Here is a 20,432-nt window from a genome sequence, read left to right as displayed (position 1 = left end):
ACTGTGTTAAACCGTGATAAACCTTCAGCAACCCTTTTTCCACCAAAGCTTTTGACATACTTAGTTTATTACAGGTATCTTTGCATCACGATTCAGACCTAAACTTGTTTTGTTCTTAAGTTTAAAGGTCCCGTCTGACATAAAGCACATTGATTTTGTGGATGATTTATGGAATAATATCAGATGCCACTATTTTAAAGGATATTCCTGCCTTGCAAAAGTGAATGTTTTGTTTCTTTGTTTAGTAACGTATTCAAAACACTTGAAAGGAAGTTTTGGAAGGAAGGAGATTTCCACCCTGGGGGAGTAGTATCCTGTGCTTTCATTAGGTCATGTCAGGCCATTGTTTTGCTTTTCTTATCATAAAGATCTTGTGTCTTTATTCGTGCTCAGCTGTGGACTTGAGTTTCCTGGAAGAGAGTGAAATAATTAAGAAATAATACTACAAAATCATATGTTCTCTGTAGCTATGTTTGTTTAGTTGAAGGTAGTTCTGATCTGTAGTTATGTGGAGTAATAGGTGGTGTAGGTACTTCCCAGTAATTAGTGGTATCTTGTATCTGCAGTTCTCATTGTAGCTGAAAAGAAATAGAGTTCTTCTGGATGAAAAAATACATAGAGAAATTCAGGGTCACCTGTCAAATGGCTAGTAAAACTGGGGTTTTCACCCCTGACTGCCAGCTGACACCCTCAGTGGCTTTTTCTGTACTGGTGGATGACACGGTGGCAGGGTATGGGAAAGGGCATGTTTAATTTATTGCTGTAGATGCAGCCGCTGGGGAGGATGGCTGGGTACGCAGGGTGGTTTATCAGTAGAAGTCATTAAAGTAGGGTGATTAATGTGGTGCCAGAGAACGGCATGCGGTGTGTTGTGCTTGCACTTAAAATCTGTGATCTGCCATACAAGGTCACACAGCCTAAATACAGTCCTGGTGAGAGGAGTTGCGAGAGGAAGAAGGGCACTGCCAGCCTAAATTAAGATCTCATATTGCTGCACAGTTTTGTCAGGGAATGGAAGAACTTAGAGACTTGCTAATGGGATGGATGAAGCTTGCTTACTTGGTAAATCTGGCTTGGTTCTGATGTGACAGAGCTGAGATGTTAGTATAAGTGATGAGAGCAACAGCTTTCCTGGTCACACCCTGGGATGCATGTGCCTGCTTTGAAAATAAGCAGAATTTCTAGCACTGACAGTGAGATACCTTTCTCCAGAACTAAATTTATCAATACAAGGGCGCACGAGAAGGCAAGGCTTGTTATATCCCATTTTCATGGGACTTTTCCTTTGAAATGTGTTATTCCATTTCCTCCAAATATTCCTTGGGGAAACAATTTGGATTTAGTATGCATTTTACCATTGATTCTTCCTTCGGCACTCTGGGCTGCTAGATTTTTCCATAGTTTGTGTTTACTTTATTTGCTGTGCTTGCAGGCTGCACTGTGATGTGCAGGTTCTAGTACACTTAGAGAAGTCTTGGTAGAGCAGAGCAGAACAGGGGTGCGCTGGGTGACCCCATAAAACACACAACACATGTGGAGCAGCTGACAGATGTGTCAGCCTGCCTGGTTAGCACACAAACTGTCTCCCGCACAGACCTCGTTCTTCCAACCAGGGACCAACATGCTCTCTTATAAACAGAAATAAATGAATTGCACCTAGGGTATCATAGTCTTTCTAAGGGGCAGCTCTGACTGACAGAAACTGGAGAAAAAGCTCCTGGCAGAGGTTATACACTGAGGTTCTCTTCTTCGTGTAAGTGGCAACAGCAGAAGGAGGATGAAGCTGCACAGCCATATGAATAAATGTGCACAATCTGAAACTTGCACTTCTGGCTCGTCTATCACATACCATCCTTTTATAGTGTGAGATGAAATGTCCAGCACCAAGTTTCAGCTGCCCTCAGCAGACATGCCATTACCTTCTGTCTCAGTGCATGGCCGTAATCTCATCCTGAAAAATAAGATTTTACCTTCCACTTGCCCTTCTGGAGACAGCTTGTCAGAGCAACATGGTACTGCAAACTTATCCTGCTTAATGTCAGCTAATTAAATTCCATTTTGAATATAGTACTAAGCCAATTTAATTCTGTCTTTCAGAGCCTGCAGAGACAGTTGTGACTTTCAGATGGGTTTCTGTCTCTGATTAGTGATCAAATCTCTTTGTGCTTTTCTAGACTGACTCTGTCTGTCTTTTTCTGCGTGTCTCTCATGAGTACTTGGGATGTTATATCCCAATGGGATATGGGGTGGAATGGGTTGTTTTTTCCTGTGCTTTCATATCCCCAGCATCTTCTGTCCCATTTGTCAGCATTTTCTGTTTAATGACTTTTGTTCTCTGAAATGAGTTTCATTACTATGGCTGGAATAGAAATAGGAATTACTGTGAAATTCTCCTGGTGTTAGATCTTGATTTTAGAGGTTGTTTTTTAAAAGTGTTCATCTTTGGAGGGATGGGCATTGAAGTGACCTTCTAACTCTGAGCTCATATACCCATCTCTGGAAGATCATTCACATCACAGTCCAAGTCACAGTCCAAGTGCAACAGCCTCCAGTAATGTTTACTGTCTGTCACTCTCAATATATTTTGTGATCACAAACATTCATGAAAATAAGGGGCAGAAAAAAAAAAAAAAAAGTTAGTCTAAAAGAGAGAAAGGTCAAAGCAAGTCATAGCATGACAAAGAGACAAAGAATAATTAACTTGATTAATTAAGTAGTGCTGGTGGAATATATCATGCCAGGATCAGTCTAACAAGTATTTTTTTTAATTTTAGAGGCTTTCTCTGCAGGTTATCAAAGAAAGTCAGAGAAAAAGTAGTTTGGAAATTTTCATGCTTTATTTTCTGTGCAGCTCTGGCACGACCCTCACTCCTTTAGTGCAGCTTTGTGCCAGGGAGTGCTTCCAGTTTCCAGTTTCTGAATTCCCCAGTGCTGTTGGGCAGCAGATTGCTGTGCATCACCGTGGAACCTCCTACTGCAGTTTATCCCCATCTGCAGCTGCATCTCCTTTCTCTCATTCTCTTCCCACTTGCCCTCCCACTTGTTGATGTGACCTATTTGTGTTCGGACATTACAAAGGCAGAACTCGACAGTCGCTACCAGCAGTGTAATTCCCGCTTACTGAGAAACTACTGCTCCTGTTTTCCTCCCAGAGTGCAGCTGCCGTGTGTGTGTAGATGTGGTTTGGGGAACCACACTGTTGAGCACCGTGCCTCTTCTGTATGGAGGAGAGGGCTTCAGTCTTCGTGGATGTCAGTCTGATACATTTTACTGTCACTTCATCCATCCATCCATCTATCCATCCACCCATCCATTTTTTGTGTTGCCTAGTAAAGCATACAAGTACAGTTGTGTCTGTAATGTGGCTTCTGATGGCCAAAATACCAACTTTCTCACCTTAAATGAAATTGTGCTGAAGTTGTGAAACAGAAAAAAGGTGCCAGGAAAATAATACTTGAGCCTTAGCTTTATTTAGAGGAAAGGACAGAAAAGATTTTTTTCAGATAATTAATTACATTTTTCATTTAATTTTAAATTCTGTTTTCCTGAAAAGCTATTAAGAGGTGTATTTAAAAAAAAAAATAGAAATCTTTAAACTAGAAGCGATAGTTTTTAATGAAATGAATAATAAAATCTATTGTATGTGTCTGGAGAGTTTTTGAGGCTTGATTCCTCCTGACCTGGATTTAGTAAAGAGTTCGATGCTTGTACATAATCAATCTAAGTATTTGGTTTGGCTGTTTTGTCTATTTGTTAAGTCCTCATTCATTCTTCAGATGAGCATGAGGAGAAAGAATTGCTAAAACCCTGGTAAGTCCCAGAGCACAACAGTGGTTTAATAGGGACTTTCTAAATACCTGTGGTTGTTAGGCCTCTGTAGCTCTGCTGGTGTGACTTTGCTGTGTGCAGTGATATGAACATTTATAATACAAAAGATTGCATATTTGCTTCTTCAGTGCTGTACTTTGCTGTAAGAAAGGAGTAACTTTTGGGCAAGGGAGTAACTTACCTGTAGTTTAGTATGTATAAATGCAGTTTTAGGATAGTCCTAAGACACGTAGACTCTGTGAAGAAGTGATGGCACCCGTGTGGAATTAAGTTGGAAGCAAAAATTTAATTTCAGCTTCCATTAATTTTTCTAACTGTGCCTAATATTGCATTTCCTTAAAACAGTGCTTGTGAAAATGAAGGTTTTAATTGATAGCACTGGAGATTATCACTGTCCAGCTATAGAAAATAAACAGTTTGGACAAGAACTGTATTCATTTTCTTACCAGTCCCTCTTTCTGTAAAGACCATATTGATTTGTATGTTTAGTTCCCCATCTTTCTCCCACTGAGATTTTAAACGCTGGATCCCCAATGGATTTCTGTCAACACTAACTATTTCCATAATTGCTAGAACCACGTACTTAAATACCTCCCATATAATTTTCATTTCATTTCACAATGACTTCCATGCTTCTGCTTCACCTAGAAAGACTTTGCTTTTGCCTTAAAGAAGCTCTTCTAGGACTTGCAAATTTTAGGTGTATTTTTGGGACTTCGGTGTTTGTTTCTCACCGCAGTTAAGGAATTAGGAGGCATCTCACAGAAAGATCTTTGTAAAGATCTTGAAAGTAGTCAAGGTCATGAGTAATTACATCGCTTCTTAGCTGTTGCTCGTTAGTGCCTCTGGCTCCACTAGAAGTGGTTTGTTTTGAGCAGTTTTGGCTTTCTTCTACGCAATCTCTGAGATCCCTCCCATCTCAGCTGTGAGCAGAGAGACAGCAAGATCTGAAATGAGGCATAACTGGTGGCCTTGAAAATATGGACCTGACCAAGGAAGAGGGGATAAAGATTCAGTGAAGAAATCTGAGGAAAAGGGAACCAAATGGAGAATTACAAACTCATTTCCTACAGGACACTGGAGAGCAGGATGCCAAAGGTAGCTGGTGACAGCTACCAGCTTGAGTTAGGTCTGAACTGATTCACTAGAAATGATAAACTGCGTTTCACTTGGTTCCATGTGTGCTGTATATTTCTGTTCATGATGTAGCTATCTGGTGATCATTCTTTTCAATTCTTATGGTAATTAAAAGCTTTAAAATGAAAGTATTTGTGAGAGTTTTCATTTTCTAACACAACTGTTAACAGACATAAATTAAATTATTCACCTGAAAGGTCGTAGTAGTTTGCAAAGTAAATGGTTAGGTGCAGTCATTAGGGACAGATTATTAAACAACTCCAAATAAATGTGCATGCAGAAGAAGAATGTGTTGTATGTGTTACTGTGTTTTTCTGTTGAAGGCAGTTGGCCGTGTTCATCCTTCTGTGGGGGGGATGTCATGAATGATTTCTCTGGGAAGGAAGATTCTTTTTAAGGCTTCAGCGGGTTGGGAAATTTTACTTTTGTAGGTGAATGAGAGTTATTGGGAAGGCAAATTTCAGCAGTTCCATAGAACAGATCTATCTGACACTCAGATCTCTGCACCATCTGCCAGCCAGCGTTGCCTCTGGGCAGTCACTGCTCCCCTGTTTTCCTCACTGCTGCTGGGTCCCATGCTGGGGCTCAGCAGCTCACCTCAGCATCTGGCATTTCGGTGTGCTTATGCCCAAAAATACGTGCGCTGCCTCTGTTTGTGTTAATACTGCTTCAGAGCAGGCAAACTTTAGATATTACATTGTAGCATCACACCCATGGGCAATATACCACCCTTCACCAATAATTTGTTGTTGTTGTTTTGGACCCATGGATTATGTTCTTTGTAACTTAGTCTTTACACGGTTTTACACTTACTTTTGAAAACCAAATGCAGAGTACAGGAGACACTGACTTGATTGGTGTTGAGGCTGCTCATTGAAGTGTAATAAAGGCAAGAGCCAAGGCACTTTGGAGGCATGAAGAGTCAAAGAAGCATTAGAGTAATTAAAAAAATATAAACTATACCCAAAATCGGAATTCTTGAAAATTCTTTGTTATTTGCCAGGCATTTTTCTTGAAAACCACTTAACTCTAGGATGAGGTGGAGCTTGTAGAGTAGGAGGAAGATCTGCTTCTGTTTGGGGAGGCTTGATTAAGAAATTGGATTGTTTGTTTGTCTTATCATTGCAGATAGCACTGCTGATACAAGCTCATTTTTTATCTCTGCTTTGGTTACCTACCAAAATATTTTAAAAAAGACTCACCCATAAAATGATTCTAAATTATCAAATGATTATAAATAAGGTGATTGTAGTCACCAGTGGGAAGTAAATGCTTTCTTAAGATTCCTTCATCTCAAGAAAATTGGTTACAAGAGAGCTCCAGTGTTGCATCTTCTTCCAAACCATCAATTTACATTGTTGGAGGGGCGGGGGAAAAGGAAAGCTAAAGCCAAACTGGCAGTGCACTGGTGTACTAGTGAAAGGGATTACACGCTTTTCAGGCACCTGACAAAAGGGAGGTGTGAAATTCTGTTTTCAGTGCTTCGATAGTATGCCTGAAATATGGTCTGGAGCAGTGGGCCAAAACAGTTTGGCTACAGCAGGGCACTTTTGCTTGCCATTGTGAATGGCAAAATGTTTTCTGTGAGCCTGGAAAAAGCACAGACCCTGTTAGTGCACAGGATGAATGTGTGAAATGCGCAAATGTATTGGCAGAGCTTGCTGTAAACCTCTGAATATGATGAATTTAGTATCTGGATTTATTATACTTTCAGGTGGGACCCTCTTCTGACATGTGATCTACCGTGAGCTTTGACTCCTACGATGACAATGTTATCACTGCCACATCTCTGGGAACCAGTTATTCACAAGTGCACGGTATGTGAACGTCTGCGTCTTACATTAACCATTGCTTGTTGGAACAGCACAGAAACAATAACAAGAAGGTGCTAAAAGTCATTGAAGTAAACGTTAAGCCACATGTACAACCAGTTACACGGAGCTGTTCCAGCAGATGTTTATCTGCTAGGCCTGGTCTGTTTGCAGAACAGTGAACTGTTTTAACTTGAACATGTATTTATTCACAGATATTGGTAGAAGCATTCTACCAGTGCTGCCTTTGTATGAGATTATACTGGTACAGTGACGATATGTAGATATACAGATGATTATTCTCTCTCTCAAGAAGGAGGGAGTGGGAGCAGTAGAATGAAAGATTCTGTACTTTAACTGTATTGCTGCACATACAGCAGTACTTTTTTTTTGCAATTGGGAAAGGTCTTTAATTGCTTTCTTTCTTCATTCCATTTTCAATTTCTGGTCAGTCTAAATTAGATTAATTTCACACACCAGTGAGTCCTTAAAGAAGTGTAAATTAACTCCATTTTACCAAACTCAACCAGATGATGGCAGTTATTCCCTTGATGTTTTATCTTTACATCACCCACCATCTTTGACAAAGATTTCAATAGGAAGTAAATTCATATTTGAGCCTGTTTTCCTCACCCTGTATAAGGAAATAGAGACTGAGATTCGCATCTGGTGAAGGAAGGCTATTCAATTTATGGCCTAAAAGGCAAAAAATCTAAGGTCACTGATAGCTGGCATGTTTTTCTTTTTTATGATTCTGGCTTGAAATTCTTAGCACGCACTCAGGTCCTGTAAGGCTGTGGCAAAATGGTTTTATGAGAGTGATTACATTGTTGTTTTAGGTTCTAAAGCAGTTCAGAGCTGTTAGCATGGAACATCTTCATCTGACTTATGGCCCCAAAGCAACTTCCACCAAAGCTGAATGAAAAAAGTTTATTCATACTGATGGGAGTGGAATTGCGCTGCATTTAACACCTGTTAAAGTAATGTTCCCTGCTAGTGGGTTTTTTTTTTGTTTGTTGGTTTTTTTTTTTTTTTTTTTTTTACTGCTTAGCCATTTCTTAGAGATTAAGTATTAAAGTTAAAAATATAAAACAGAATCACAAGAAAATGGATAGACAAAATAACAAGAAGAGAACTCAGTGAGTTAAATGCTTGTTATATGTAATAAGGAGAGATAACTCTTTGCTCTGAAAGTATGTATCTGGGTTTAAAGCACTGTATTTTTATATGTAATTTTGAAGACACTGTCAGAAATATGGGTGATCTACTGCTACAGCAGTGATGTGAGAGAAGGAAAGCAAGTGTTCTGGCTTGAAGGCAAAACCAGCGAGACTCTAAGTGAGAAAAAACAATTTAATAGGAGAGGAAAAAAGGTAAAATAAAATAAAATGAAACACATGCAATGGTACAAAAGATCACTGACAGAGTCAGAATACAACCTGATACCGTGGTGGTAGCAGTCCAGATGAAGTGGTCTTGTTGAAGCAGTGTTCCTGCAGAAAGGTCTGGTAGCTCTTGTCCTCTGGGAATCCAGTGGGTAAGGCTGCCTGTGCTGTCCCAAATGCCAGATTATATCCAGGTGGGAATGCTTGGCTCCTCCCCCTGGGCTGAGCATCTCACAATGGACTGATATCATTTTATCAGTTTTGCAATGGGTCCTTGATTGCCCACTAAACAGAGAGAGCTCCTGGAGGGAGTTATCTATGAGTCATGCAGCAGGGCATTGATGGGCCATTAACAGAAGATAGTCTGGAGGGAGGGGGCAAGGGAAACAGTGCCCAACCTAGCTTCAACAGCTCATGTAGATGGTGATAGAATACATACTTTGGGCACATCTTACATTGTAACCTAGGACAGCAAGACAGAACTCTTACGGGGAACAGGAAGAGAAAGATTGTTCTTCAGTGATCAATGCAGTGTGTTTTGGGAAAGCAGTTCTCAACTTGGGTAGCCTGTGTGTTGGTTGGTGAAGGATTCCACATCTGGCTGGACAGTTCAAAGAGAAGCTCTCAGTGGTGACATCCTCCACTGAAGTGACAGAGCTTTGCACCTGCTTCTGCTGGCAGAGCTTCTAACATGCCTTTGTAGCCACCCTCAGTAGTCTCTGCAGGCCAAACACCATTAAAGCGATCCTTTGCAGACTGTGTTCATTCAGATATCTCTTCTGTTGTCCATACCTAAGCAACTTTTCAGGAGGGATACAGGAATAAGGATTCCTGTTTCTCATACTTCTTGTGAGTTGATTAATTTTCTAACATTCAGAATTATTTGTTGGTATGTGTTTTTGTAAATAAGTTGGTTTGGTGTGTGTGTAGGCATTGGTAGTGGAAAGCCGGTTTGAAGAAGATGAGTTTCATGTCTTGCAGGGGCAGAGGTCTGGAAAGGGCCCAGCAGACCAGCTGGTCTGCTTTCCTGCATCACAGGTATCTCATCGTGAAAAGCGTGATTGCGTCTTCGTTGACATTCTCACTTTTCTGGTGGAATGTGGCTTTTTGGGGACCTCTCGGAGTGCCGAGGGCAGGTGGTGGGGAGAGGCAGCTGTCAGAGTGGCGACCGTTTGCAGATCTCTGTGTTCCCCAGCACAAAGAGCAAGCAGCCATCTCACAGCTGTACTTTTAATGGGCTGTAGGGCAAGGGAGGCTGTGTCTCGCACCTCGTGAAGCTTCTGATATGCAGCAGTAACCTTCGTGGATTTGCCGTCTACACACATCAAAATGAAATTTCCTTTGACCGGTGAACACGGGAGTCAGAGGAAAGTAAAGGTTTTCATGTTTGTTTTTCCTTTTGGGTGTTATTTTGGTTCTCCTCTTTTGCCAGTTCTCATATAGCATTGCAAACATTTCAGGAAAATAATCTGCAGGAGCACAGCTCATAAAAGATCGACCTGCCAGAGGATGAGGCTCTGCTTATTACAGAAAAGCTTCTGAGACAGTGACAGCTGAAAAGATTACACACTTCCACAGGAAATTAAATTTGATGTAATATAGTGAAAGAATGACAAAAGGGAAAGGGTATATATAATATATTTGTAATTATTAAGCCGTAGAAAAATGAAAACTTGAGATCCAATAAAGTGCATGTAATTTAGATATAGATAGAAAATTCCCAATAGTTTTTTAAACTTTGGCCCTCCACTTTGCTTTGCTTTCTCTCTGTGTTGTTATTTCAATGTGGAAAATCATTAACTTCTTAGAATCCTAGAATGACTTCAGTTGGAAAGGACTTTTAAAGACCAACTTTAGTGCCAACCATGGGCAGGGGCACTTTCCACTAGACCAGATTGCTCAGAGCACCATCTGGCTTGGCCTGAAGCACTTCCAGGGATGAGACACCCACAGCTGCTCTGGGAAACCAGTTGCAGTGTCTTGTAAAATTATGTTAACTTTTAGGCACATTAGATTATAAAACATTTAAATCAAGTTTCAGAGCAGTCTTATTACCAGGTATCCAGGTAGATTGCATTCTTTAGCAGAAGGCATATATGTGACACCAGACTGAGAGAGGCAAGAGCTTCCTTCTTCGCTTTGTCCTTTTTCCTTGTGGATGTGCAGTGCCAACAGAGGGGGAAGCTTTTCTTCTGCCCGTGCTTGTTGCTGAGGCACAGTGTGCTGCTCCGTGGTCTGTGGAAGTCCTAAAGCTGTGTCCCAGCTGCCAACCGGAGTGTCAGGTGCGCCCCAGGGGGACCCACTGGGGACTCTTCAGGTGACGTACGTGATTGGTACTGAGGTTGCTGCTAACCCAAGGCACAGGGCAGGTGGTGTATCCTTTCCTCTCTTCCTTGGGGTCAGTGTAGGTGCCACAGTGAGCCTGTCTCTGTCTTGGCCTGGTGTTTCACAGCAACACATAGATTTTCTTTCAGAGGGGATGATAATATCCTTAATAATTTTACACCTAAATAATTTTTCCTTTAAGTTCTGATGACCTGCAGTTGGAAAGAATAAGCAGGACTCTGGCAGATTTAACTTCATTAACCACCATAAATCCTTTCCTTTTAATCAGTCCCTGGAAAACTGATGGCGAGAGCCTTACGTAAACTGGAGGTATTGGACGCAGCGATGGGGACACGCGACTGTCAGATGCGTGCTGACGATGGAAGGAGGAGAGGCAGCTTATGCTGCCAGCACAGCTCTGCCCTCTGCGGGGGACAGAAGAGGGAACCCCAAAACACGGGCACTCACAGGGTCTGTCTGCACACCTAGCACCTAGGGACAGGGAATCAGCTCTCTTGCTCTGGCCCGGACACAGGCACAGAGACAGCAGTGCTTTTGTGCCTTATTTTGGCAAGTGTGTGCCAGGGGCCGTCGCTGCCTCAGAGAGCCGCCCTGTGAGCAGCCCCCAGCCCGTGTCCCTGGGGCAGTGAGTGGCCGGAGCCTGCCAGCGGCCGGCATGCTGGCCCGGCCGCCAGGAATGGGGGGCCGGGAGCGGCACAGCGACCAGTCAAACCTGCACCAGGGGGACGGGCTGGGTGAATGGGGCTTTTCTGAGCTGGGGACAGTGCTAAAAGGAAGGAGTGTTACCAGGTGGTCGAGGGGCAGGCACCGAGGCAACAAATGCTGCCTTCATAAAGTCACTACCTGGGTTATTGCCTCTCTGTCCAGCCTGCGCTCAAAATCCTCCGGAAACCAAGAGGGGAATTCCCCGGTCGGTAGTCTGTCTGTCTCTCTGCTGTCCAGGAATTCATGGGAAGGAGAAGGCATCCCAAGAATCTGCCCCAGTGTGCAGGGACAGTAAATTCCCTCTTGTTTTTCCATATACACAAGTCAGCAAGTTTCTTCAGCAAATGCTTTAATTTTAAGCTTAATGCTATGCAAATATTTAACTTGGGACAAAATAAGCCTCAAGCTGGCTTCAGACCATGGACTGGCTTCCAGCTGTTTCTGCAGGTACAGATCCAATGTTTACGTGCATGAATGGCTATTTGTTTGTTTGTTTGTTTATTTACTGTGGTAGTCTTCTTTATAATGAACTTGGATATTTTTGTACTCTGATTTTGCTTTGAACATAAAAATCTATGTATTTGCAATTCGTGTACAAGCTTTGGCAAAAGGCTCAGATCTACTCAAGATAATCACTGTAGGCTGAGTCTTTAGGATGACACAGAATTGTACTGACTTTTTTCTTTTTTCTCTAAATGATGTACCCAAAGCTGTGCTCACCACTGTTATCCCACCAGCCTAGGTTATTAAAGAGAGGTATTGAAAGATTTGGTCCCTACTGCAGGATCTTTATAATGTAATTTGTCTATTCAGACAAATGGGTACAAAAGAGCATTAGCAATACGTAGGTTTATTAGGTTTCAAAAGTCTGCTTAAATGCCACCTTGAAAAATAATACTTTTCTATATCCTCATATATTTCATACATTTATGTTTTCTGCAGCCCTTGCCTCAGCTGCTGCAGGCCTGACAACAGCCTCCTATTAAAGAGGGAAAGACCATAATCTTGTGGACCTTCTATAATGTGCTCAGCGTGTGAGCTATTGAGTTCATGAAGACGAGAATAGCTCTGTCGAATGTGTTTCATTTGCGTGTGGCAAGATAGAAAAAGCAAACTCTGTGTGAAGACGAGCAGGCCAGAAAGACATTGAATGCCTGAAATACTAAGGGAGTTAATGCTATGCAGTGATTTTGCTTCTGTTATAGGAAGTGTAAGAACAGTATGCTTCCTGGCGTACATCGCCATCCAAACTGCAAAGGCTCCAGTTCCATGGCAACACGAAGGGCCCGACTGTGCTGAAGGTGGATGTATTAATGCATTCAGAGTGCTTGGGACTGAGCTAGGCAAAAATAAAATGCACCAAAATTTTTCCTGTTAACTTATTTATATATAAAGTAAAGCCTTTGTTCTTAGAAAATCAAACCTTACATGAATACACCCGCTCCCTCCAATTCTGATTCTTTTTTTACATATATACATTTTTCTCAGGCAAAAAGCAAATGAAGAGGCTGGGTTTTTTGAGGTTTTTTTATAAGACTGTTTAAGTGCAGCAGCACTTGAATGTTGCAAGAAAATAACCCTGAGACAGTTGTGTATCCCTAGAGAGAAAGACGTGGGATGGGGGTGGAGGGACATATTGTTTCCAAGATGTACTGCTTTACAGAGCAGAGTGAAGCAGTGGGTGGTTGGTTGGTTTTTGTTTGTTTGGTGGTTTTTTATTATTATTATTTTCCTTGATCCTTTTGATCTGCCCTCTTTCTGCCTTTCTCTACATCTACTTCCAGTTTCCCTTGCCTCCCCAGGCTGAGGAGCAGGAAACAAGACTTAGCTCTGTTTCCTGACATACAAAGAAATATAAAAGTACAAAGAAACGGTGTATTTTGTTTTCCCAGCTGACTTGGATTCACAGACATGCGCTAGACAAGGCACCTGCTCCCAGGGAGGGTCAGGAGTCACCCTCCAGAACAACTGGGGAATCAGCCAGGGAATAACTGAGAGCTGATCATTATGTGAATTTTGTTTGATCTGCTCGGTTGACTGCCGAAATGTAGGATGGGGGATTGTGATAAATACATTTTGCTCAGGGTAAAGAACTACCTCAGGCTGATCCTGCCAGCTGTGCTGATGGGTGGATGAATTGCAGATTTGCAAGGTTTAAAGTGAGACTGGGCTGTAGGAGAACCTCCAGATGTTGGTATTTGTGAGGCTAACAGCAGTGATAATCTGGCACGGTAAAGCTGACAGAAGTGGCAAGTTAAACTGGATTTACAGCTGCTCTGTATTGCTAAAACAGGCAAAGCAGCCAGAACATACCACTGGATCTAGCCTAGAGATTTCAGCAAGGTTTCTCTGTGTAACTGGGGGAAGAATATAGCTCTGCAGCTGGAAGTTGCTGCGCAAGAGGAGAGCAGTTGACCAACTTCCAACTGCAGTTATGCTGTGCAAGAGGATAGGAGGAATAAAATTAATCTTTCTTTTAATCTGTATTCTTTTCTTCCTTTTTTTTAAAATTTGGTTTGGGGTTTTTGTTTGTTAGTTGTTAATACCAGCAGGAATATATTTTTTCTTAAAAACAAGCCTTGCTTCCATTGCATTGGGAACCTTGTGTTTGAGATTCTGCTTGAAGGAAATTTCACCCTCTTCAGGACCAGTGCAATGTGGATGTATCTTTTCTAAGGAAATAAATAGCATTGAAGCGATCCTGTCTCGGCATTCCACAAAGAGGTGGATTTCACCCTCCAGGCAGTAGAGCTGCAAAGTAAGAAGGTGTCATTTTTAAATGTTCTCTTTCTTAGGGAGAGCAGCCCTGGTAAGACCAGGTCCCTTGCTGATGCTGCACTTGACATCCTCACAATATTGCTGTTGTTGTGACTTCTAATTTCTGCACAGCCCCCCAAAACAAGGAAGCAGATGTAGCTCATTAAATACTGGCATATGCTTCCCAAATTATGTTGCACCTTCATTTTCCTGAGATTTGACAGAGGAACTGTGTATACAACCCTAAATGAAGAGAAGGAATCACTCCATCCAACAATGTAGCAAGAGAGCTGAAGGATTCCTTTCTAGGTGTTCCTACCTGATACAACCCTCCAAACAGCCCAGCTGCTATTTATCAGCACCTTCCCAGGGGAGTGCCTCAGTCAGCTTGGCAGGAAGGATGAACAGAAAGCACCAAGAGGAATGTCAAAGAAAGAGGAAAAGGAGGAGAGAAATCAAGGATGGGAAGGGTAAGGAAACAGAGCAAAGGCAGAAGGGTGATCAGAGAAGAAATGGGGCTGGGAAGAGCACAGCAAAGGAAAAGGATGTTCTTCTGGTACTTATGAGGGAAAAGCTGGTTTTCAGATGTAATGTAGACAAAACCAAACCAAACAAAAATCAGAGCAAGAAAATTAAAATACACAAAGTGGGAGAAGGCACCAGAGGGAGGAGAGTTCAGATTGACATGAAGAGGAGAAAATACATAAAATACATGGATGAATTTCATACCAAGGTCCAGCCTATTTTAAATAGTAATTGCTAAGTTTGTAGCATCAAGAGCTTGTGACCTTCTTCTTATGGAGCTTTTGGGGGCTGGTGAGGAGCAGTGGGGCTATATTGGGAGGCTGCTGCAGGCACCAGAATGGGTGGTTGGAGGCAGATCTTTTCTGTGCCTCATGTCTGGAAGCCTAAAGCCAGTAAGAATATCCCCAAGGAAAATTGCTCATCCTGCATCTGAAGACTGACAATCTTAAAAATGTGCCTGCTTCTCTCAGAAGGCATCTGAGGAAGGGCTGTTGCCATGCAGGCGGGGGTAAGGGCTCCCTCTGGATCCAGTTGTTCAAGCTATGTAGGCTACCAGAAATAAAGAGCTGAATGGAAATTTTAGTTCTGGGTGTGAAAAAGAAGCTTCTGAATGAATTCTGCATCAAATAATGAATGTCTTCTTTCCTCCTCCTCTCCACCTACCTTGTTCCTAAACATTAACATTTCATGTCAGTTGAGCTAAGTTCGGTGTCAGACTCAGAGGATCCTGCTGAAAAATACACCCCTGTTTTGTGGCAAGCCAGAGAAGATGAGAGGCTTGTGGTGTTTTTCCTTCTCAAGCTCTGCTCTGCTGGGAAAAACAGCTAAGGCTGTTTGAAGCTGTCTTCTTCCCACTCTCCTAAACTTTGCTCCTAAAAATGCTGCTCTCTCAACAGCTTTGCTGCTTCTCTGAAGGAGGCATGGCTTGGCCCACTTAGTGCCATCGCTTGCCAGGCGATGTTTTCTCAGGTTGTGGTGACTTCCATCTTGATAGGAGGCTGAAGAAGATGGCTGTGGATTGGCATCACTAGCTGTGTCCCTTGAAATGGTTACTTAAGCACAAAAGGGAAGAAGGAGGTCAGAAGGGATGAGAATTAAACCCTATCCAAAGCTCGAGACCTCCAAATAATTTCTGCCATTTCTGCTTCTTCTTTTCTAAAGACTTAGACTGTATTTGCTTTATATTTTTAATTTTTTCTCCAAAACCACCAAGGTGAGAAACATCCTTTCTCTGAAATAGGCTGTTTTGTGGGCAGTGGTATACCAGTGTGTGCCAGGCTGAGGCTCAAACCCTGGCTGACCACCACCAGAGGGCTGAGCTTGGGGCATCAGTCTAGAATTCCTCTTCAGAGCCACCTACCAGTTTTCTCCAGACTTTTTGGAATGTCACTATTGAAATGCAAGAGGATGACAAATGTCTGCAGAAGTGGAGATGTGCATTCAAAACAGTGGGTTTGTTGTACAAGAAGAGGAATGGTTCTCTGGGCACTCGTCTCTCAGATACTCTGCAGTATGTGGTAGTATTTCATGTTAAAATCATGGGGGCACGAGAGACCTAGAGACCTTAAAATTTTTCCCTGTTACTCAGAAAGCAAGTGGTGAAAGGCACAAGAAGGAAAGAAGGAGATGTTGGTGAAAACAGACAGACCTTTTGACAGTGAGCGTGGTCTTGCTGCTTTTGGTGGAGTGAGTAGAGACATTCCTGTATCTCAGTGTAGTGATGCAAAGATGTGCTGATACTTGATTATTTTGATCAGGGCTGAAAAGCAGAGACAAAATAATTGCATGTGGCTTTGGAGTGCTGTAATACACCTGAAATCAAAGGCAGTGTAATGTGGAATTTATGATGGCTGATGTTTGTGTAACCCCATATCTCACAACCTGTACCTGAATTAAATTCTTAGTTGTTAGAGGAACACCATCCTTCCCAAAGATGGCATGTGAACAGGACAACCATTTCTGCACAACAGGAGGATTTTTTTTTTCTCTCACCTTGGTGTCCAGTCTAGCAATTAGGAATCAAATTTAATCCTCAGTGTTTGTTTCAGGCGCTCTGAGTCTTTTAATTCTTTGCCAGCAGTAAAACAATTATTTTTGATAGGCACGCAGTTGTTTTTTAATTTGTTTATAATCAGTTTTCTAGGAGGTTGCTTTGATGTGGGAGGAACTGAATTCTTTGGGTGCAAATGTTTTCTGTTGACTCTCTTAGTCATTAAGAGATGTTTTCCACGTTAAGGTGCCTTTAATTTTAAGGGCAAATGTCAAGCATGTTCTGATACCAGAAACATGAAATGTGTGGCTGCCTAAAAGGGAACCATTTGCTGAGCTGCAGCATGTGAGGACAGGAGGGACCAAGACCACCCCAAGCCTTCTCCAGCTTCCTGGGGAGAGGCCAAACAGCCCCCAGGCCCCTCTGGCTGCTTTGCTGCTGTGGCTGCCCACACCAGTCCCAGGACCTGAGACCCCACAGGTGCTGGTTTCAGCTATTGACCTACATCCCAGCTGAAATGGCTTCACACTAAAAGATGTCACTGTTCTTTTTCAAAAAGAATGTGTCTCTTTTTTCTTGGGCTTTTTTCTTTTAAATAAATTCCCTTGCCACCTTTTTGTATTTTCCAACTGCAGCTCTTTTAAGGCTCCCTGCCTCTGCAGTTTTTGCCTCTGTATAGTTTATTTTTGGAAACTGGGGAACCAGGAGGAGGGAGGGAATTTAGGGGAGTTAACTGCGGTAGAAGGAGAAAGCTCTTTCCCTTCGTGTGCTCTTTCTCCCCTGTCCTTTCTTCTCATGACCACTATGATCCAACCCCCGTGGCATTGCTCATTCCGGGGCAAGCCGTAGCTGACCTTCTTTGTGCCCAGTGAGCGGCTCCTTCCCACGCGGTGCTGCTTTGCAAGCTGTGCTTGCTCCTTCCTCCCTGCAGTGGCTGCTGCTTCTCTGCTGCTTTTCTGGGTCAGCCAGCTGGCCAAAAAGTGGGTAGGTGGTCGAGCAGAGTTTTGGGAGCTGTAAAACACTGGAGGCACTTGGGAGGTTATGTGCCTTAGGGTAAAATGTATGCAGGGAAGAATGCGTTCCCTTCATTGTTTCCTCAGGGAAGCAGCTCCATCAGGATGGTTGACTTTTTCTTGAAAAAGTGTGTTTTTTACGTTAGAAGTGTCACATGCTGACTGCCATAATTTGCAAGAAGAAAACACAGATTCTGAGACTGGAGAATACCAACTGAAACCTGACCTGGCAGAGAGAACAGGAGCTCACCTTTTGGATCTGGTGCATGGGGCAGGCATGTGGTGAGCACTGACCTCCCAGAATGCCTGAACTCTTCTGAACAGGAACAATAAATTCACCACAAAAATGTAAGGAGAATTTTTCTGTGAAGGAGCAACCAAGGACTCTTTTTCCTGTCTAGGCTTTCTAAAATTACTAATGCATAGAAAGTCATTGACCATACGGTAAGTCAGGCTGCACTTTTGCTGAGACAGTATCTGGATAATTGAGATGCCTGTGATTACCCAGGAAAACTTGCTGATGTTCACACTGCTGTCAGGTATTGAAGTCACACCATAATATTTGTTGTAGTATCTTGCAATAGGTTTTAAAATAAATTGACATCACAGCACAAAGTGGGAATTTTCCTAATTTTTTCTGTGGTTATGAAAATGCCTAAATAGCAGTGTAGTGCAGTAAATGTTAAACATCAAAAGCAGGGTTTATCTGTACTGATAAGAGGACACTGGTAGAGAAGGAAATGACTTGAGTTTGATAGGAGTATAGTAGAAATTAAAGCAGGGCATGGTGATAGAGCATTAACATGGTGACTTTAAGGGATGGATTTGGGTCAGCATCATACCAAGAGGTGGTATTGAGGAAGACTTTAACCCTAAATAAATGAATTTAAGAAAAGATGATTCTGTACAAGAAGCCGCACAACTGATGCAAAAAGCCAGCAAATATGAGGCGAATTAAATCAAAAGAACATGAAGTACTCTCTTAAAATACAGAAATGGAGGTGGTTTTACTATTATGCTATTGCAGAGATCAATTAAACTGTGCAGAATGGTTATGCAAAATGTTTGCTGTAGGGAAGTAGCCGTTTTCCATAGATTCTAGGAACGAGTACTGGCATGCTGCCGGCAGTGATTTATTTTCACCCAGCCCTGGTGCTTGTGTCTGGCACGCAATGAAATCTTCCAGGGTAAATTATTTATTTAATTAAGAATGGCCACAGTTGCACTGAGAAACTGGCAGCGCAGCAGCAGGAAGTCTGGTAGAGATTGCATCTAACTTCTTACAGATAGGCTGCTTATATATGCTTTCATTAATTAATATAATAAATAATTGTCTGTTGGCATTTTTGTTAATTAGCAACAGTTCCTAGTCTGACGGCGGTGAGCGTACTGCCATGCATTGTAGAAATCTAATTTCTTGATTAAATAACCCAGAGGCTTGTGTAGCAAGCTGACATCAGATTGTTGCTAACTGAACTTTTGAACTTTTCATAGGAGAAGGAGATGTCAGTAAGAGAAGAGTCATATTTATCAGTGTGTAAGCTGGAGCAACCCAAAAACTTTCATTTCAGTAGGCATTCCCATAAGAGCAAGGAGAGATATCCCCCTCTTCTTATGCCAAGTTGGCAAGATAATGCTTTTTTCCTAGTTTAACATATTCCAGAGATAAGAGCTGGTGGTTTGAGGGAGTCCAGGAAGAGAGGAATTTGGGTATAACTGACAAGCAAAACTGTCTTTTGAGGAGAAATCCCTGAAAAGTCTCTATGAAATTCTGTACTTTTCTTCTGTGTTGTTTAAGAAAAAGATAAAGTAATGATAAAGTAATGATAAAGTAATGATAAAGTAAATGTGATCTTGTAATTGTACTTTTTTCAATAAATCGGATTTTTAAGAATGCTTTACGAGTTTGATCCTTGCGTTCTTTCTTTGATTGTTGAGCAGTATGAAAAAACCTCACAAGAGGAAAAGAAACCAATTCTTTTAGAGGAAACTACTCATGGATCTAAGCTGTGCAGTTTGCCATAAAGGGAAAAAAATTGGACAAATGTTTTTAAAAATATCAGAAATGGTAATTTCTGAAACATCAGGCATACTTGGGTTTCAGCAGGCCTAGTAAGCAAATCAGCACAGAGCTAAATACGCCTTCTGGAGTGATCTCCCCTTTTGGCAGGTACTGGTGGTGGGGACCAGCCAGGAGGCTGCAGCCAAGCTGGGTCTCTCCCCTTTGCATAGAGTGGTTTGGACATTCTCCTTTCTTCTCCCTGCAGTTCCTTCAAGGCCCTGCTGGCTCTCTGATGGTCCCTGCTGAAGCTATCTGCATCAATGTCTGAAGCACCTCTCAACTTCGAGAGGTCAGATTATCTTTTCCTTGGGCTGGATTCTTCAGTGCCGCCAAAGCTGGGAGGGAGTGGGCAGTTGTTTGGAGATTGAGGAAAGATTTCCCACTTCCCTGGTTGTGGTTTCATGTTTCAGAGGGGCTGTTCCTGCTACCTGTACTCTGCATCCCACACTGGGCTGCTTTGGGCAGTGGATGGGCAGTGAGCTGTTGGATAGCCAGGGATTTCTGATGGGTGAGCACCTTGGATTGGCTCCCGATGGGCACAGGCAAACTCTAGAGCTGGCAGGAGCACACAGCTGGCATTGAGAGGAAGGAGGAGAGTGGCATCCACCTCTCTTGGGTGGCAGCTCAGCACTGAACTGACCTCACTGAAGCATGAAACTTCATCCTCAAGGGCAGGTCAGATCGTGTGCGTGTGAGGTCATTAACACTAAATACGATCTTACATTATCACAGTGCTCAGGGATGGAGAAAGTGAAGACAGTGGAGTTTCCTATGCTGCCCTCTTCCACCCCCCAGTTTTGGTGACCTCTAGTCACTCTCTCTGTGTTTCCCTTTCCAGATGGAGTTAGAAATGGGTATACATTCTGAATTAAG

General features: G+C 42.4%; 1 protein-coding gene across 7 annotated transcripts in view; it reads left to right on the top strand.

Annotated features, from left to right (window-relative positions):
- Positions 1-20,432, top strand: part of HIVEP2 (HIVEP zinc finger 2) — a 135,654-nt gene that overhangs the window by 24,954 nt on the left and 90,268 nt on the right. For 6 of the 7 annotated variants that reach the window (XM_040057506.2, XM_040057514.2, XM_040057511.2 and 3 more), the window contains exon 2: positions 6,680-6,782. The gene's annotated coding sequence lies outside the window, so the exon portion shown is untranslated. Of the gene's footprint in view, positions 1-6,679; positions 6,783-19,764; positions 19,849-20,432 lie in introns of all 7 variants that reach the window. The other variant, XM_058419706.1, reaches the window with a different exon arrangement.

This window comes from Hirundo rustica, chromosome 3, assembly GCF_015227805.2.
Source record: "Hirundo rustica isolate bHirRus1 chromosome 3, bHirRus1.pri.v3, whole genome shotgun sequence".
NCBI classification, from domain to species: Eukaryota; Metazoa; Chordata; class Aves; order Passeriformes; family Hirundinidae; genus Hirundo; species Hirundo rustica.
The sequence above is the reverse complement of the archived record's forward strand: the minus strand, read 5'-3'. Positions and strand labels throughout refer to the sequence as shown.